Source organism: Martes martes, assembly GCF_963455335.1.
Source record: "Martes martes genome assembly, chromosome: 8".
NCBI lineage: Eukaryota > Metazoa > Chordata > Mammalia > Carnivora > Mustelidae > Martes > Martes martes.
The window spans coordinates 14,961,767-14,979,537 of NC_137895.1; the positions used below are offsets into that span (position 1 = coordinate 14,961,767).

Consider the following 17,771-nt stretch of genomic DNA (forward strand, 5'->3'; position numbering starts at 1 on the left):
GAGATAGGACAGAGGCAGAGGACAGCACTCTGCTCAGGCTGCCAGCAGACCCAGATCAACACATTTCCCCACATCATTCTTCGCCGCTGACATCTCCTGGATTCAGAATGTTGCCTGAGGATCTTTTCTGGCTCAATGGAGGACTCAAATTTGACCTCTGGCTTTCCTGAACTCTCGGCACCCACTTTATCCTTCTCCATTTCTGTCTAAGACTCAAGATCTTAACCAGCCCCTTGGTGTGGCTGAGCAGGGCATCTGGCTGGATCTCCTGCCGCCTTGGCACTGTCCTGACAGTATCCAGCCCAGACGGACCCTTTGCTTACTTATCAACATGTTGAGATAATGTAGTGAGCTGAAAATTCACCTCCATGTATCCTCTGTCCCCTCTTCGCCACCCACTCCCATCTTTGACATTCATTCAAAAAATGTGAGCTACTTTCAAATCATTAATTATAAAACCACACATGCCCATTTCAAAAACTTCAAAAGTTAGAAGGGTATAGAGTGGTAACCTGAAAGCAATCTCCTTTCCTCTCCTGCAACTAGTCCTACTCTCCCATTATCACCACTCTTCTCTGTTGGTTGCGTGAGGTTCCAGAATTTTCTATGCATTCTCATTTACTGACTTATTCATTCACTCAACAAATATTTACTGGGTCTAAAGAATGTGCAATTTGGGGGCGCCTGGGTGGCTCAGTGGGTTAAGCCTCTGCCTTCGGCTCAGGTCATGATCTCAGGGTCCTGGGATTGAGCCCCGCATTGGGCTCTCTGCTCAGCAGGGAGCATGCTTCCCCCTCTCTCTGCCTGCCTCTCTGCCTACTTGTGATCTCTCTCTGTCAAATAAATAAATAAAATCTTTAAAAAAAAAAAGAATGTGCAATTTGCAGAAAACACAAAGGTGGTGTGAGCAAAACAACACACAAGTCCTACCCTTATGGAGCTCAGAGTCTGGCTGGGGCGACAAACATCTATCAAGTAATCACACAAATAAATATACAAGTGCAATGTGTGAAGTGCCATGAAGAAAAAGTACATGTGTGTACACCATACCCTAACCGATATGCCCGCTGACAAGCTGTATCTAATTTAATTTGATCTCAAGTAATTATGATAGTTTCATCACAATCACTAGCATCTGTTTCCCTTTGTTTGGGAAGTGCTTTTGCATACCTTTGCCTGGTTTTTGGTAGAAATATCAAATTCTCACTGATTTGTATGAGTTCTTTCTACATTAAGGAAATTAGCCCCTTGCCTGACAGGTGTCATGCACACGTGTTTTCCTAGTTTGTCATCTGCTGTTGAATATTTTTACAGGATTTTTCCAAGTAGAATTGTTTTCCTTCAACACAGGCAAACGTGTCATCTTTCTCTCTTTGAATTCTGGGTGTGGAGTGGTAGGTTTTAAATTTAGGTACAGGTGGTCCTGATTCATTTCTATTTCTTTCTTCTTTCTTCTCCTTTCTTACTGCTCCCCGACCGACTTTATTTTTCAGAGCAGCTTTAAGTTCACAGCAAGATTGAATGTAAGATACAGAGATTTCCCACACATCCCCTATGTCCACTCATGCAGAGCTTCCCCCATTATCAACATCTCTCACCAGAGTAGTACATTCACATAATTGACGCACCTACATTGACACATCATTATCATTCAAAGCCCACAGTGTACCTTATAGTTCGCCCTTGGTGTTGTACATTCTATGAGTTTGGACAAATGCATAATGACAGGTATCTACCATTATGATGTCATATAAAGTAATTTCACTGCCATAAAATGTCTCTGTGCTCCTCCGATTCATCCCTCCCTCCTCCAAATCCTTGCCCATCACTGATCTTTTAACTGACTCCAGTTTTGCCTTTTCCAGAATAATACAGTATTTAGCTTTTTCAGACTGGTTTCTTTTACTTAGTTCATCCACATCTTTTCATAGCTTGATATTCACTTCTTTTTAGTGCTGAATAATACCCCACTGTCCATATATGCTTGTTTATGTATTCATTCAATTAGTGGAAGAAATCTTGGTTGCTCCTAGGTTTTGGAAATTATAAATAAAGCTGCGGGTTTTATGTGGACACACATTTTCAATTCCTTTGGGTAAATACTAAGGAGATCAATTCCATATTAACCTTACATTTTGGAACCTTGTCATTATTGCCTAATACTTCCAAGAGTTTTGGTCAGTTCTTCTGGACTTCTACATAGATGATCATGTCCTCTATGAACAAAGAGTTGTATTTCTTCCTTCCCAATCTATATACCTTTTATTTCCTTCTCTTGTCTTATTGTATTAGCTAGAATCTCTAGGACAATGCTGAAAATCAATGATGAGAGGGCACATCCTTGCCTTTTTCCTGATCTTAGTAAGACAGATTTGAGCCTTTCACCATTAAGTGTGATGTAGTTGTGGAGTTTTTGTAGATTCTTTATGAAGTTGAACAAATTCCCCTCTTTCCTAGTTTACTAAGAGTTTTTTACTATGAATAAGTGCTGGGTTTTGTCAAATGATTTTCTGTATCTATTGATATGGTTCTGTGATTTTTCTTCTCTAGTTTGTTGATGTGATGGATTACATTAATTGATTTTTGAATGTTGTACCAGCCTTGCATACCTGGGATAAATCCCACCTGGCCATGGTGTATGACTCTTTTTATACATTACTGGATTTGATTTGCTAGTATTTTTTGAGGATTTTTTAAGAATTTATGTTCGTGATAGATACTTGTCTATAGTTTTCTTGCAATATCTATGTCTGGTTTTGGTATTAAGGTAAGGCTAGACTTGCAGAATGAGTTAGGAAGTATTCCCTCTGTTTCTGTTTTTCTGAGAAAGACTGTAGAGAATTGGTATGATTTATTCCCTAAATCTTTGGTACAATTCATCAGTGTTTTCTGTTCTGGAAGGCTATTGTTGATTCATTTTCCTTAATAGATATAGACATATTCAGATTATCTACTTATTCTTGTGTGAATTTTGGTAGGCTGGGTCTTTCAAGGTATTGATTCATTTCACCTAGGTTATCAAATTTGTGGGCAAAGAGTTATTCATAGTATTATTCTTTTAATGTCCTTGGAATCTGTAGTGATGTCCCCTCTTTCATTGCTAGTATTCGTAATTTCTTTTTTTCTTAGTTAACCCTTAATCTGGCCAGAGGCTTATCAATTTTATTGATCTTTTTCAAAGAACCAGTGTTTGGTTTCATTGATTTTTCTATTGATTTCCTGTTTTTAATTTCATTTACGTCAGCTCTGATTCTTTTTTTTTTTAAACAATTTTTTTTAACATTTTTTATTTATTTGACAGAGACAGATCACAGTAGACAGAGAGGCAGGCAGAGAGAGAGGGAGAGAGGGAAGCAGGCTCCCCGCTGAGCAGAGAGTCCGACGCGGGACTCGATCCCAGGACCCTGAGATCATGACCTGAGCCGAAGGCAGCGGCTTAACCCACTGAGCCACCCAGGCGCCCCTTTTTTTTTTTTTTTAAACAATTTTTTTTAACATTTTTTATTTATTTGACAGAGACAGATCACAGTAGACAGAGAACGTCAGCTCTGATTCTTATTGTGTCTTTTCTTTTCCTTACTTTGGATTAATTTGCTCTTTTTTTTTTCCTAGTTTCCTAATGCAAAAGCTTAGATTATTGACCTTAAATCCTTCTTTTCTAACACATGCATTCACTATAATAAATTTTCCTTTAAGCACTGCTTTCTTTGCATCCCACAAATTTTGATAAGTTATATTTCATTTTCATGTGCTTAAAAATATTTTAAAAATTTCTCTTGAGATTTCTTCTTTGACCCACATGTTATTTAGAAGTATGCTATTTAATCCTCAAGTATTTGGGACTTTCCAGTTTTCTATTACTGATTTCTAGTTAATTCCATTGTGGTCTAAGAAGACATTGTGTGTGATTTTTATTCTTTTAAATTTCTTAAGGTGTGTTTCATGGCCTAGAATGTGGTCCCACTTGACGACTGTTCTATGTGAGCTTGAGAAGAATGTGTATTCTATTGTTGTTGGATGAAGTAGTTCATAGATGTCCATTTTGTCCAGTTAATGGATGATGCTGTTGAGTTCAGCTGTGTCCTTACTGCTGGATCTGTTCACTACTGATAGAGGGGTGTGAAGATCTCCATCTATAATAGGGGATTCGTCTATTTCTCCTTGCAGTCCTGTTTTTGCCTTTTGTTTTTGAAAGTCATGTCGATGCTATTTTAACTGTTTCTTTCCCATTTTAACTCTGCCTTCAGTATCTAAGTATGGAACTAATGAAGATGGTCACACTAGAAGGGGAAGGAAGATGATGAGCAGTCGGGGTTGCATGGAGGTCTATGCCAGATTATGAAAACTCTGGATTCATTGTTTGAATATACATTATGTGCCTTGAAAAAAATCTAGCTAATACCCCCTCTGGCCAACTCCCTGATTCTACTGTGTCTCACTGAAACTAGCTAGATAAACACATGTTGAACTAATGAATGAATCCTGGGTAGCTCTTGATGGGAAAGAAACATTAATTAAAAAAAAAGATAAATTTTAAAGAAAGGTGTTAATGATATATTAGCACCCTACTGAGGATTCCTCCCTGCTAGAGAAGTAAAAGGGGGCTGAAAAATGAATTTCACACCAGCTGTTGGAGCATCCTAGGCCAAGGACAAATATTCACAGATTTGTTATCCCCGGGATGTCTAGAAAGCAATTCCAGGTAATTGTGAGGGTACCTTCTACGGTGGAAGCCCATGTACTTGGCAGGCTTTCAACTAGAAATCTCTTTCCGAGGGAGCTTCCGCAAAGTAAGAGCGTGAGGATCATTTATATTCATCACAAAGGCCCCCAAGGCCTGTAGGATCCTGAATCACCCAAAAAAGATTAAATCATGTTCAACCAAGCTTTAGTGCTAAGTATATTTAATTGTATCCCAAGTCTTCCAAGACTGATTATCTTTAATTAAACAGCCTGGCGACTACAGACATATCACTTATTTGATATGTTATAGTGAGGAACTATTCAGTAGGACGTTTAATAAGTTGAAATACCCTATGGCTGACCACATGGGATGACAGAGGCGTGTGTGTGAGTGTGTGTGTGTGTGTGTGTGTGTGTGTTTACAGGCATAGAGGAGGTTAAGCCAACATTTTGAGATCTGGCTAACTGCTGCTGTTAACATAGTGTGGATGTTAATGGCACATAAAAGCATAAATCAGCCATTTGCAGCCATGCATGTGTACTTGGATATAAATAACTAACAAGGCTTTCACAATCCATCCAAAATACAAAGATTACTAAATTGGCTTTTAAAAACATTAGAATCCCATTAGGCCAAATTCAGCAGCTGATTACTGAGCAAAATAAACCGCCAGAGGACTCTAAATTCTCCTTTGTTGTCGCTGTTAAAAGGTACTGCACTTTCAAGGAGGCCACGGGCCCCTGGGGAAGGGAGCACACAGTTCGTGCTGGCGAAGAGGGGCCCCGTGCAGCTATACATCTGGGTGAAGATGCTTCTGGAGCGATGGGAGGTCTATCCAGGAAGAATATATGAAGCAGCTCAGATTTAACTCAAGTAGTCCAGATGTAGTCCAGATGTAACTTCTCACCTCTATTTATTATGGTCTCTCCCTTATTATTAAGTCTTGACTCAGTAAGTCTTTTTGCACATTTTCTTCCCTCCCTACCCCCAACTTCTACCATATTCACCACATCCTTTACTTTTTGTATCCTGATGCTCTGAGGTCTGGGGCCTCGCTTAATCTGGAGGGTCTGTCCCTCCCTGGGCTAGCCAGTTCCTGAAAGCAAACAACTTGCCAGTGAAGGTGCTTTCCAGATAGGAACCCACCAATCCAGAGCCCACACTTCTTATTAATCAGGCTCTCAAGCGCCAGGTCACTATCCTCCTACCCTCATCACCCCCAGGGCCAGGTACCAAACAACCAGGGACAGTCCCCTATGCCCCGGAGCCCACTGAAATGATTCAAACCAGTCAATTCTAAATCTGCTCAACCTGCCTCACCAGCTCCTTCCAGTGCAAACCACAAGAAAGACTCGTTTGCCCACACTCCCCCTTTCCCTCTGCCTCCTGACCTGTCCTGGTGCTTTCTTGTGTGCGTGTCACACCCCTTCTCTTGGGAACCGAGAGTCACAATCTACCTTTTCAAACTCCCTCTCCTGATCTGGGGACCTTACTATGCCTTAGATTTCCTGTCAATATATGTTATTTTTAAATCCCACGGAATTTTAAATACTATGGATACATTGTGTGTTTATATTGTGGCCCTCTGGGGCATCGCAAACCACAGTATTGCCGAAGTGTTCTTTTGCTTAAAGCAAAGTCTTCGAGCTCATGACAACTTTCTCCATTTGAACAACTTTCAGTGGCTCCCTGCTGCCTGGAGGGTAAATGGTAACTTCTTAGAAGGGCATTTAAACACCTCTATGAACTTTACCCTACCTAGCTGTCCAACCAAACGTCATAGGGCTTCTAAAGTGACAGAGGGACTCATTTCCCTTGCTCTGGATCCCCACCTCCATGCCTCCGCTCACGAGGTTCCTCCCATCTAGAACGCCTTTCCCTTGGCTTTTTACAGGGAGCGATTCTACCTGACTTAAAGGCAGAGCTCAAATGAGACCTCCTTCAACAAGTTGCCCCAGATTTCCCCACATGCTAGGATCCTTCTTCCCACAGCAGGGTGCCTGGTGGAACTTCCACACCGACTGAATGTTGTGTCAAGATAATAATAATGCTGATGAAAAACAACAGTTAAGATTTTGTGGCCCTTGCTACCAGCCAGGCATTATTCTAAGCATTATACATGTATTAATTATTTTAATCCTTACAACACCCCTTTGCAATTGGCATTATAATTATCGAAGGGTAGACTAAGGCATGTGTGCATGTGTGCACACACACACATACTCTTTCACCCTCTGCATGTATATACATATATGTGTACATATGTACATATACACACATTTATAGTTGTTCATCCATTCATTTAGTGTGTATGTGTGTGTGTGTGCATATGTGTGTAATCAAAATGCCTTCTAGGGGGTGCCTGGGTGGCTCATTTGGTTAAGCATCGGACTCTTGATTTTTGGCTCAGGTCACAATCCCATGGGTTGTGAGACTGAGCCCCACATTGGGCTCCATATTCAGCGGGGAGTCTGCTTGATATTCTCTCTCTCCCTCTCCTTCTGCCTCTCCCCCTGCTAGCGCACGAGCGTGCTCTCTGTCTCTCTAAATAAAATCTTCTTTAAAAATGCCTTTTAGGACAAAGATTTGTGCCACATAGAAAAATGAGACACTTTCTGCCTAGAAGGAGTTTCTTGACAGATGCGAATACCCATTTTGGAAAATTTGTGTTTTGTTGTTTAGAACGGTGAGTCAAGAAATCATGGACCTTGAAAGCTGGGAGGGCTAAGATACCACTAGGTCCAGCCCCAGCCCCAAGTCAGTACAAATACTTTCTGAGTGTCTGTTATGTGCCAGACTCTTGGTAGGAAAGATGGGGAAGCCATGGTGGCTCATTCTGAGAGCTTACAGCTAAACTCTTCGTTTTAGAGATGAGAAAACCAAGCTTAAACCAGAGATGTTAAGTACCTTTCCTAAGGTCACACTAACTTGGTTTAATCCTATTTCTTGGTAATGGAAAGCCATTTCCAGTTCCAGCCATGAATCCCCAATTTTGAAAGAATCAGAATGCTATCCTATTTTCTTAATGTCATGTGGTAGGCAAGATAATGGTCCCTCAAGAGGTCTGCATCCTAATCCCTTGAACCTGTGAAGATGTTAAGTACCATGGGGGTGGGTGGGTGAGGTGTTACAGTACAGATGGAATTGAGTAGATAATAGGCTGACTTTAAAATAAGCGGATACTCTTAGACTATCTGGGTGGACCCAGTGTACTCCTTCAAATGGAGAAGATGCAGTATGAGATAGACCCAACTGCCCACAGCTGCTCTTGAAGATGGAAGGGGCCACAGCTAAGGAATGTGGGCAGTCTCCAGATGCTGGAAAAAGCAAGAAAAGGGATTTTCTCCTAGAGCTTCCAGAAGGGAACATGGCCCAGCTGACACCTTAATTTTAGCTCAGTGAGACTTGGTTTGGACTCTCTGTCCAGAACGGTAAGAGAATAAGTTATGTTGTTTTGGGCCACTAAGCTTGTGGTGATGTGTTACAGCATGCACAGGAGACTAATGCTCCCCACAATTAGGCTGAGCCTTACCAACCTCCTTAGGGGGCCTGATGGAGTCGTTCTGTGTGAATGTACTTATCTTTCTAAAAGCCCAGACATCTAATCTCATGTTAAATCATAGGAGCTGTTTTCAGTCAGGACACCTCCATCAGCCTTTGACTTTTTCCCCTGTAGGTAAATTCCAGAGTTTAATGCAGAAATAGAGATGACCAAAGAATGCCATTTTTCATAACTTTCTTTCTCAGTTCTTCCAGACACTTCTTGCTTGGCCTTTAGATCACTGTCTCTGTCTTTTTATTTTATTTTTTTTAAGACTTTATTTATTTATTTGACAGAGAGAGAGAGAGATAGATAGATTACAGGTAGGCAGAGAGGCTGGCAAAGAAAGAGGGGGGAGCAGGCTCCCCACTGAGCAGAAAGCCTGATGTGGGGCTCGATCCCAGGACCCTGAGATCATGACCTGAGCCAAAGGCAGAGGCTTAGCCTACTGAGCCACCCAGGCGCCCCTGTCATTTTATTTTTAAAACAGTCTTGGTGTTCCTCCTTGAAGCCCATTGAAGAAACATCCTTTCAGGGGCCCATGTTGCTCTCCATGGCCCCCAGCCTCTTTCCATTTCTCAGTCTCTGTGTCTGAGACTGTCTTCTGCTTTGGGGATGTGCTTCAGACCCTAGGCCCTTCTGACGTGGAGGGAGGGGCTTACATGCCTGGGTGGCTCAGCCAGTTAACCATCTGCCTTCAGCTCAGGTCATGATCTCAGGGTCCTGGGATTGAGCCCAGCATTGGGCTCTCTACTCAGTGGGGAGTCTGCTTTTCCCTCTCCCTCTGTGTTCTCTCTCTCTCTCTCTCTCAAATAAATACATAATTTTAAAAAACTTCTTCTTATTTATTTTTTAATTTTTTGTAAAGAGGGGCTTATGGAGTGGGGCCAGGCTCTGTTTCCTGGTGTGAGGATGGGGAATCACTCCTGCCCACTGAGACCAGAGAGCTGAAGTGGGACTGAGCCACTTCCAAGAGAAGGAAGGATGCAGCCACTGTCTCAGGCGAGGGAGGTGGGCAACATAAGGCTTCTCTGGGGACTCAGAGAATCAGAGCATTTGTTGTCTGACACCAAAAACTGTTCCTCCTGGGAATGTGAATGATTGTGAGAAATGCCTCATCATTCATCATTCAACAAAATGTTCAATGAAAGTCTTTTTAATGCCAGATTCTGTGCAGGGGAACTAGACGATGATGGTGATCGTAGTGATGGTGGTGGTGGTGGTGTTGCTGGGCGTTCTCAGCAGTCACGATGATGGGGCTGTTGCTGCTGGTGGTGACGGTGGTATTGTTGGGGCCAGTGGTGCTGATGGTGCTTCTCCTGCCGCTGATGGTGCTTGACAGTCATGATGACAGTGCTGGTGGTACTGATGTTGATGATGGTGCTGACGGTGGTGCTGATTGTGATGGTGGTGCTGATGGTGGTGCTGCAGTTGATGGTCATGATGATGGTGCTGCTGATGGTGCTAATGGTGCTTGATGGTCATGATGATGGTCATGATGATGGTGCTGATGGTGGTTCTGATGACAATGGGGATGATGCGTACGATGACAGTGCTGCTGCCGCTGTTGCCGATGATGGCAGAGAACACCCAATTCTAAATACTTGATTGTTTTAAGTACTTGCCATAAACTCACACATTTTGTGTCTTCAGGTGGCAGCTGTGTAATACTTACTGAATGAATGAATAAAGGAAGACTTGGTCCTACCACCCTAAGCTCACAATGAAGGGCAGGGACAGGTGGAGCAGAATGAAGGGAAGACAGGAGAGGGAATGCAAATAGAAATAGTAAGGAGACATGGTAAGATGAGCAGTGGTCAGGCATACGGGCTCGAGAGCCAGACTACCCAGGCTCTGGTACCAATGGACTCTCTTAACCCTCTGGGAAAATTAATAAACCTCTCTGTGCCTGTTTCCTCATCTGTAAGGTGCGGGTCGTAGGAACATCATAGGGTGTGGGGTACGTGTCCACACTGAAGTGCGTCTGGCACACACTGGAGGCTCCATAACTCGTGTTTCTTGTCACCTGCTCAGCAGAATTCACCTAAGTGATTCGGAAGCAGACTTGGTTGCTTAGGGTTCCTGTCTGGCTTCTCCCCAAGACCAGTCCTCAGCATCTATGTGGGAGTGTCTCCCGCTCCTATTCTTGCTGCCATCCTGGACACCAAAATCCCCATTTCTGATAAAATTTGGTTCCCTGTTTTGCATCTTGGTCTCTCCCCCCGCCAAAGAAGGACTTCATGTGACATCTGAGCTGAGACTTTAGGAACGTTTTCTTTCTTTCTCTTTTTTAAAAAATTTACATATAATGTATTATTTGCCCCAGGGGTACAGATCTGTGAGTCATCAGGCTTACACATTTCACAGCACTCACCATAGCACATACTCTCCCTAATGTCCATCACCCAGCCACCCTATCCCTACCCCCCTCACCCCCAGCAACCCTCAGTTTGTTTCGTGAGATTAAGAGTCTCTTATGGTTTGTCTCCCTCTTGATCCCATCTTGTTTCAAAGGGCTAGTATCCAACATCTATAAAGAACTTATCAAACTCAACACCCAAAGAACAAATAATCCAATCAAGAAATGGGCAGAAGACATGAACAGGCATTTAAGCAAAGGAGACATCCAGATGGCCAACAGACACATGAAAAAGTGCTTCACACCACTCGGCATCAGGGAAATACAAATCAAAACCACAGTGAGACACCACCTCACACTGGTCAGCATGGCTAAAATGAACAAGTCAGGAAATGACAAATGTTGGCAAGGATGCGGAGAAAGGGGAACCTCTTACACTGTCGGTGGGAATGCAAGCTGGTGTAGCCATGGAAAACAGTGTGGAGATTCCTCAAAATGTTGAAAATAGAGCTACCCTATGACCCAGCAATCACACTACTGGGTATTTACCTCAAAGATACAAATGTAGTGTTCTGAAGGGGCACATGCAACTGAATGTTTAAAAGAAGGCATTATTTAAAAAGGAGGAGGGGACTGGTCCAGCTAGAGGGCGAAAGTGGGGTAGGAAGGGTCCACTCCTGGTAGAAATTTTGGGCAGTGGGCTGTGCCCGAGGATAAGGCGGGAGCCTGGGGGGCAGGAGGCAGAACTACATATGAAAAGCCAGCATAACTTTTGAGAAGGTCCATGGGAAACCATTAAAGTGTCCAAAGCTTTGTAAACTTGTAGTTGTTCTAGACATCCTAGAGGGGGGCGTTGATCCTAGAGGTAGCATTAGTCCCAGCCCCAGGGGAGGCTGCAGCCATAATGGAATTAAGAGCAGCAATAATCATGATAGGGGCCGCAGGACTGTGGTCGTACTAGTGGCAGCACTGTGGGGACTGAGTCACCAGCACCATCGTTCTTACAATTCATTGTCACTCATACGTACTTGCTACGTGCCATTCTAAATATATGGGGTTTTATCATGGGATCCACACAAGAACCAGAGGAGGTCCGTATTATTAGTACCCCCATTTTACAGATGGGACAACAGAGTCAGGGAAGCGTGATGTGACCTGGGCAAAGCTGCCCTGGAAACCAGACACCAGGACCTGGGCGCAGTGAGAGGCCGCCTGGGCCCGCCTGCTGGGAAGTGGAATCCTCACAAGGCAGCACCAGAGGAAGGCAGGAAGGGCTTCTCCGGAGCTCCGGGAGCACACATGGAGGACAGGCCCTGAGAGGTGATTGTGGGTTCCTGGCTGAGCCTCGGAGGTGGTCACTGAGGGAGCCACAAGTTCCCGCCTCTCTGATGCCCCCTTGGCCTCTGCCAGGGATGGGGTCCTGGGATGGCTACACTCTGTTCTAGTCATACCCAGGCCAACACCTATGATTAGTGCATGGGGGGCACCGGGAGCTCCCTCTGCAGGCCTCTTGCCAGCTGGGGATGACGGTCCCCAGAGTGTGGGGGCAGGCTGGGCCCCCCACCCCCAAGCCCCACTGCTGCCAGCCTCAAGTCTGGTGTACCTGCAGAGCACAGAGCAGAGGGGAACCACAGCGCGGCTGAGCCAGTCTAAGGGGGCTCAACTCCTCCCACCCTGAGGCCGGACACCGGCCAAGTGGTCCAGCGGGAGGCAATGACTAAGGCAAAATGTAATTACCCCAACTGCAATTTAGCTCTGCTGCCTGCAAAACATGTCATGACCCCCTTCGGCTCCCCCTTCACCAAGGGGAAGGGTGTGGCATTCCTGAGGACAGCGGGAAGTACGCACAAGCCTCAGGTCCCAAATGCTTCTGAGCAAGGACCCTCAGGCAGGTGGGGGTCCTGGCTGCCCCCTGCCTTGCCCTGGGTCCTGAGAAGTCACTGCCAGCCTGCTCGCTCTCTGTTTCCCTGGCTCTGTTTGTGACAGCTCCCCTGTGTCCCCCATGATCCCCGGCAGGAGACAGAGCTTAAAAGGCCTGTTCTGCAGGCTCCTGGGGGACTGCGACGCCATATTTCCGTGCCTTGATTAAGAATGATCCTGGGGCCCTGCTGTAGGAGAGGCTGACTCCCCTGATAGGGCCAGAGACGGGAGAGGGGGAGGGACAGTGCAGCGCGAGGGCCTCCGTAGGAAAGGGAGGTGCTGCCTGGGGACAGCTGCTCAAGCCTGAGCAAGGTGGCATGGGGAGCAGAGCCAGAGGCCTGTGGGGAATAATTTGGTTACTTCTAGAGTCCTGGGGGAGGATCCCAGGCTTTGAAAGCCTGCAGGAGAAGGACATTAAAGAGAGGGAGGGGCAGGTGGAGCATCCATCAGGTGGATGCTCCAGTGACCTCCTGGTCCCTGTGAGGTCGAGACTTGGAGCTGGGGCCACTCAGCTCCTGGCTTCCCCCAGCTGAGGCTGGAGAGTCTTCTGGCCCCTGGGCTTCGGTCAGCTGGCTGCGGGGCTCCCTCTGATTTCTGGTCAGCTCCTTACCCTTGACTTTCCCAGATACTTCACCAGGGACTCAGCTTGACATCCTCTGGACTAGTCCTGCCTTTTTGGCCCAGCCCCTGAGACCACGGAAAGGAAGGACCAGACCCAGGGTCCCAAGATGCCTAGCCCTGTCCCATGAATCTCATAGTGCTTTCTGGGATATCTTTTGCTTCCGACCAGGACCCAGGATTCAATGCTCAAGAAGCTCCCAGACAGTCTGTGCTTGGAGCTGAACACAGCTGGGCTCATCTCATTTGCCTTTCTTCCTTTTTCCCTTTCTTTCTTTTAAAGATTTATTTATTTATTTATTTATTGGGGGTGGGGGGCAGGGCAGAGGCAGAGAATCTCAAGCAGACTCCCCACTGGGTGTGGAACCCAACATGAGATTCCATCCCACGACCTTGAGATCATGACCTGAGCCAAAACCAAGAGGCAGATGCCTAACCGACTGAGCCACCCAGGTACCCCTGCCCTCTTTTCTTAATTAGTGTGTGGGTTTGGACAAATCACTGGACCCCTCTGAGCCTCAATTCCTACATCTCTAAGATGTGGATAATAATACCTCCCTTTGCAGTCTTGGTGGGAATCTAAGAAGGTAACATACCGTTTCACGTTCCTAGGGCTGTCATCACAAAGCACTACAAACTTACTGGCTTCAACAACACATTTATTGTCTCATCGTTCTAGAGGCTGGACATCTGGGATCAAAGTGTTGGTGGGGTTTGATTCCCTCTGAGAGCAGCGACAGAGAATCTGTCCCACGCTTCTCCCTGAGCTCCTGGTGATTTGCTGGTGATCCTTGGCATTCTTGGAGTGGAAAAAGAATCACCCCAAACTTTGCTTTCATCTTCACATCTGCAATCCCCCTGCTGTCAGGGGTCTGCCTTCATGCTCCGGCCTGACCTTCCCATTAGCGATGTCTTGCCCCCAGAGAACATCTCCTTGTTCCACGCTGAGGCTGCCCTCTACGTGACGGCTCCACCCGCCCCAGACGGTGAAGGGACAGGGCGAGGCCAAGCCCATCTCGGGCTTTCTGCCCATGTTTCCCTACGGGGACCCTGAGTGGGGAGGCCCAAAGAGCTCCCTCCAGCCCCTGGTAACTCCTCTGGGCTGGAGCTTGGCCATTTCCCTCTATTTGCTGTCACAGGAGAGAATTCTTTCTCTCCTGCTCAGTCCTGGGGAAGCTCATCTCTCTAGCCCTGGGGGTTCGCGTGCTTCCTGTTTGTCTAATATCGTTTTGATCTTAACAGCAGCACTGTGAAAACAATACCGACTAAACACTGATCCTGGGTGGCATGACCAGCACAGAGCTCCTTCCAGATTCTCAGCTGACTCTGCACCAGCAGCCCGCCTCCGAGGCGTTATCTCCTGGGAAGGTGAGTGGCGACCCAAGGGCACAGAGCTAGTAAATAAGCAGAGAAGTCAGCACAAGGTTTTTCCCTGCGGCTGTCCCTAAATGGTGCTAGCTTGAACTGTGACAATTTTTTTTTTTTAGTTGTGTTGAGTGTGGATGGTTGGCCTGGGCAGACCTCCCTGTGGGGAGAGGAGGAGAGGACAGTGAGAGAGGGCCTGGGGCGGAGGACGGGAAGGTGGGAGGTGGGGGGTGGGGGGCGGGGGGCTTGGTCCACGTAGCTAAACTGTGGACCGTGACACCTGTGCCACTGCCCTTACGAGCAGTACCGGCTCTGGTGGGAAAGAGACCAGCTCTGGAGCCTAGAAGAGCCGACGGCACAATCTGCCTTTTTCTCTGCCTTCCTGAAGGGCACCTTGAGCAAGGCGCGGTTGTCTCTGACCCTCGGCCTCCCCACCTGTAAGATGGAGAGGGCTAGCCATGCTGCCCAGGGATGTGGCAAGACCCCTGGATCGGCAGCGTCACCCCCATTTCTGAGATGACAAAATGGTGCATGGTCAGTGTCAGCAGGTGGAGGTGACCGGAAGCTTCCAGGAAGGGGCAGGTGAGAGGGGATCCTTTCTACTCTCAAAATCTCGATTCTCCCCCATGGGCTCTAGAAACATGACCTTATAGTCTTCTCAGAGCACTGCTCCTTTTTACAACTCTCCCCCCAGAGCTCCTGGACCCCAACAGGCTAGCACCATGACTCGACTATGTTACTGGACGAAATGGTTTATCACTGTTCACTGCTCCATCCCAGCCCTCGGGCAAGGACTGGGTTCCATTCCTCTCTGGTTCTTAGCTCCAGGCCTGGGACAAAGGGAATGCCTTGCTGATGTTTGTTGAATGAATAAATGAGCAAACGGGTGAAAGAAGGAATGAATGCCTTTGAAAGGAAACAACCCGCTTCTGTTACCACATTCTCCTCCTGTTTATTAAAGTTGTGGGCAGACCTGAGGAAGAGAGCGTGATGACTAGGAGTGTGCCCTGCTCTCACCCACAGGACACCGAGATGCTGAGGTACACAGCGGAGGCGCCATTATTCACACCGTATGACAAACAAACGACTGAACCATGGAGAGCTGGTCTTCTCCTTATATTTGGCCTCAGGGTACCTGATCCCTTGGCCACAGGAGCCTGCCCACTCCAGGTACATTATGAGGTGTGGCCCCAGTAGGCTTTGGAGCCAGGAAGATGGGAGTTCTAATCCCAGCTCTGCCTCCCACAGTCTGTGTGGTCTTGGCCTGTGATTCAGCCGCTCTGAGCCTCTTTCCTCACCTACAAAAGGGGGTGTCAATAGCCAAGTGTGGTTGTAAAGACTGAATTGAAGTGAGGCGATTATTTAAAATCCTGGAAACACTGTGTTTCTCCCCAGCTTCTCACCGTAGGTCAAGAAAACAAACTGCTTTGCCCAACCTCACCTCAGTTTCTCCCTCTGGGAAGTGGGGCCAATAGTCTCTGCCCAGCCTTCTCACAGGACTCTTGTAAAGAGCTGAAGAAAATGAAGGTGCTCTACAAACATCAATGGACCGAGGGAAAAGGTGTTTGTGTTGTAGTTAACTCCTACGGGCCTTTGTTCCAACTCCATTCCCACAGGCGTGAGAGCTTCCTAAGTTGGCTTCTCCCTCCTGAATATCCACATGCCTCTCCCCTCAGCACCGCCATTTCTGATCCTGCCGTCTAAGAAATCCGGGGGCAGTTCTAAGCCACCATCTGTGCCAATTTGTGTCTATGGACACGGATACCTATGAGTGGGTCTTACTTTTGCAACAGGTCAATTATTCCCTAGCTGTTGCGTATAAATAAAACTTTAGTCAAAGTCTATCTTCCATGCCTCAGGGTACCTCCCTCTGCAAGGGAGCCCTGCAACACATTTAAAAAAAAAATGTTCAAGGGTTCAAAGCCATGGTTTATTGAACTGTTTCATTAATTGGGGACAGTCTGGTTGGTTTGCACTTGGGAGCTATTACCCAAAAGGCCAACAACTGAAGTTCATGGATATATGCACATGGGCGCGCACGGGCACACACACACACACACACACACACACACACACACACACACACACACAGTTTCTCTGAAGTCTAGATCATTCTGAGAATGGATTCCAGGAATTCACACCAGATCAGGGAAAGAACCATTTTTTAAAAAAAGAATGGTTTTTGACCTGTATTGCCAAATTAGTTTTCTAAAGGTTGTGCCCCAAGTGATAGACAGTAGTGACAATGTCCCCATATATTACTTGCATTTTCTATTATTTGGGGACCGCCAGAATCTTTGGCCAAATACTATGCCACAAATAGCAGTATTACAACGAGAGCTGAGATGTCTTTCATTTCTTCTCGGAAATCACCGTCCTCTTTGATGCTCCTTTCTTTCTCATACCCAAATTACAATCATTCGCCAAATCGTATGGTTTCTTCGGGGCTAAGTTCTGTTACATATTTTTTCCATGCCTATAAATTCATCTTCCATCAGGGCCCTTAACATCCCCACATAAACTGTTCCAATGACCTCTGCAGGGGACTCCCATGACTGTCTCTCATTGGGGTCATCCCGCCCAATTCTCCTCTTAAAAATGAAATTTTGTGGGGCACCTGGGTAGCTCAGTGGGTTAAAGCCTCTGCCTTCAGCTCAGGTCATGATCCCAGGATCCTGGGATCGAGTCCCGCATCAGGCTCTCTGCTCAGCGGGGTGCCTGCTTCCTCCTCTCTCTCTCTGCCTGTCTCTTTGCTTACCTGTGATCTCTGTCAAATAAATAAATAAATAATCTTTAAAACAAACAAACAAACAAAAAAAACCCTTGAAATTTTGTGGTGGTGATAGTTTCACAACACTCTGAAGGCATCAACAATAAAATGTCCCTTCTAAGTGTGCAGCCGCATGAATTTTGGCAAAGGTACAACTTTGGAGCCAAGATCCCAACCAAGTCATAGCACATTTCCACCATCCCCCAAGCATGAAGAGATTTAACCAGCCAACAAACGAAGTGGCTGAGAACTGAAGCCAGGTCTGATTCTGGAACCAAACTCTTGGCCCCTCGTTGCCCTCTCTCTCCCAGTACTCTCTAGTTAGGATCCCTCCACTGTGTCTCATAGCCAGCAGCCTCCTGTACCTGAACCATACCTTCTACCCCCCACCTCTGCACCGGAATGCCACCCCTCCTCCTCCTGCTTGACCGAATGCCACCCCTTCCTAGGAGCTTGGCTCTAATCTTACCTCTTCCAGGAAGTCTTTCTGGCTTGACCCAGCCAGCCCACGGGC

The 17,771-nt window shown here is 46.3% G+C and overlaps 1 protein-coding gene across 2 annotated transcripts in view; it reads right to left on the bottom strand.

Annotated features, from left to right (window-relative positions):
- ABTB3 (ankyrin repeat and BTB domain containing 3) overlaps positions 1–17,771 on the bottom strand; it is a gene marked incomplete at its 5' end in the record, with an annotated part of 295,926 nt that overhangs the window by 131,586 nt on the left and 146,569 nt on the right. The gene's annotated exons all lie outside the window — the stretch shown is intronic.